We start from the raw sequence: 2,449 nt of genomic DNA, 5'->3' as shown, positions 1-2,449 counted from the left end.
CCGCCGCGGAGGTTCAGTGGTTAGGGCGCTCGACTACTGATCCGGAGCTCCCGGGTTCGAACCCGACCGCGGCGGCTGCGTTTTTATGGAGGAAAAACGCTAAGGCGCCCGTGTGCTGTGCGATGTCAGTGCACGTTAAAGATCCCCAGGTGGTCGAAATTATTCCGGAGCCCTCCACTACGGCACCTCTTGCTTCCTTTCTGCTTTCACTCCCTCTTTTATCTCTTCCCTTACAGCGCGGTTCAGGTGTCCAAAGATATATGAGACAGATACTGCGCCATTTCCTTCCCCCCCCCAAAAAACCAACTATTATTATTATTATTATTATTATTATTATTATTATTATTATTATTATTATTATTATTATTATTATTATTATTATTATTATTTTCGAAACCGACCGCGGCGGCTGCGTTTTTATAGAAGCAAAGCGCTAAGGCGCGCGCGTGCTGTATGATGTCAGTGCACGTTAAAGGTCCTCAGGAGGTTGAAAATATTCAGGAGCCCTCCACTATGGCACTTCTCTCTTCCTTTCTTCTTTCACTCCGTCCTTTATTCCTTCCCTTACGGCGCGGTTCAGGTGTCCAATGATATACGGGACAGATACCGCGCCATTTCCTTTCCCCCAAAACCAATTATTATTATTGTTATTATTATTATTACTATTATTATTATTATCATGAACTAATCGCGCGCACAACCTGGACAAAGTTCTTATTCTTTAAATTGTTAGTGTATATTACCTCTCCCCCATGCTCTCTTCCTGTGCCCTCAACTCTTTCATTTCATTTCTCCATTCTGCCTGCTATTTTTCATTTCCTCAGATTCTTAATCAGTACCGATGGCAGATGCCGGGGCTAGCTTTCCTTTTTATTATTATTTTAATAAAACCACCTACCACCACATATTCGTCCCCTGACCCAGGGAGCCAGTTCTGCGCCATTACTTTCCTCAAAGTCACAGCAGTCTTGAACGTTCTCAACGCTGATGGCTTATAGAGAAATACTGCGCCATTTCCTTTCCCCAAACTCCAATTAATATTATTATTCTCTGGAGGAAGAAGGAAGGTGGGAGTCAAAGCAAAAGGAAAAGTGGTGCCGAGGTGTAAAGCGCCGGAATACTTTCGACCACCTGCGGATCTATAATGAGTAGTAACATTACTCTCTTACATTTATAAGAATTTATGCTTACAAATGTAAAAAAAATACGCAAGACAAAAAACAGTGCGCACAAATCTAAGCACATGTTGCCATTATAATCACTCCCACTACCGCGGGGGTGTAGCTCAGAGGTAGAGCGCTCGCTTTGCATGCGAGAAGTCCCGGGTTCGACCCCCGGCTCCTCCACTGTGGTATGTTTTTTTTTAATATTCCTGCAAATGTGGGGGAGTTGGTGGGCTAGCGATGGCAGACAAGCAAAATTTACTATATATGACCCACTTCGCTAGAAATGCACGAAGCCTGCCAGTGTGACGCGGCATTAGAACGCTCGAAATTCGTGTTCATAAACAGCTGCTGACACATCGTTCCACAATGTGATGAGAGGCATTTAAATTTCATTTCGGTAATCTCCTCCAGACTCTTCAGCCACTACATGCTCAGCCAGCGCGCGCATTGTCATGAAAACAACATTGAGCGGTAATTTCTACAGACATTGAGTGTCTGACCATAACGACGTTCACTGGTTTTCGTCAACCGCAGTTGAGTTCATTGCCTACACTGTATTTATAGCTGCTGTCCGCCATCTGGTGTTGCCGGCCAACTTTCATGTTGAAAGTCGCAACATACAAGACCCGCCTGCCCTTGCGCAAATATGCAGTCATGATGACGATGTAGCGGTAAGCTTTTGGGGAAACGTTGAATTGGCAATGAGTGAAGTAAAAGCGCACATCAAGGTCATCGTCGGAGATTTCAATGCCAAGGAAGTCAATAAGTTGCGGGAGACCGGGCCGTGGCTTGAATATGGTACAGGTTCTAAGAACGGGGTAGGGGGGGAGTTATAAGCTGACTTCGAATAAAGAAAAAGTTGAATGATGAGGAAAACTTCCTGCGCACGGCAGACCAGGAGACCGGAGGTGGGCTTGAAAACTCCCGTATGATAAGCATAAATATACACTACTTACGTCAGTAAAGATGAATTGACTTAGTATTGCCATGGTCTAACGGAACCGTGCATGCAGCTGTTGAGTTGTAGCGGGTAATATTTAAATAGTGGAGTCCAGCCCGAGCGCTTCTCACGCGCCGCCATCCGCTTCGTCGTGCTTATGCCCTAAAGCGGATGTACAGCGGAGCTTGGCAAGTGGCATTACTCCTACAGTGCCAAAGCTTAGAAAATGACTGGCGTTTAGCACTGAAAAGCATGAAATATGCTGCCGAAGAACAGTTCTCTTTGAAGGTCGGCACCACCACCACGGTCTTGGTAAATAATTACAGGATTTCACTTGTCTGCT

General features: G+C 45.2%; 1 non-coding gene across 1 annotated transcript; it reads left to right on the top strand.

Moving 5' to 3' along the window:
• The first annotated feature begins 1,274 nt into the window (after positions 1-1,274).
• On the top strand, positions 1,275-1,346 carry TRNAA-UGC (transfer RNA alanine (anticodon UGC)). Its single transcript has one exon. It is a non-coding gene; the product is annotated as a tRNA-Ala (tRNA).
• Positions 1,347-2,449: the final 1,103 nt, after the last annotated feature.

This window comes from Amblyomma americanum, chromosome 2, assembly GCF_052857255.1.
Source record: "Amblyomma americanum isolate KBUSLIRL-KWMA chromosome 2, ASM5285725v1, whole genome shotgun sequence".
NCBI lineage: Eukaryota > Metazoa > Arthropoda > Arachnida > Ixodida > Ixodidae > Amblyomma > Amblyomma americanum.
This window is presented reverse-complemented; position numbering and strand designations above follow the sequence as displayed.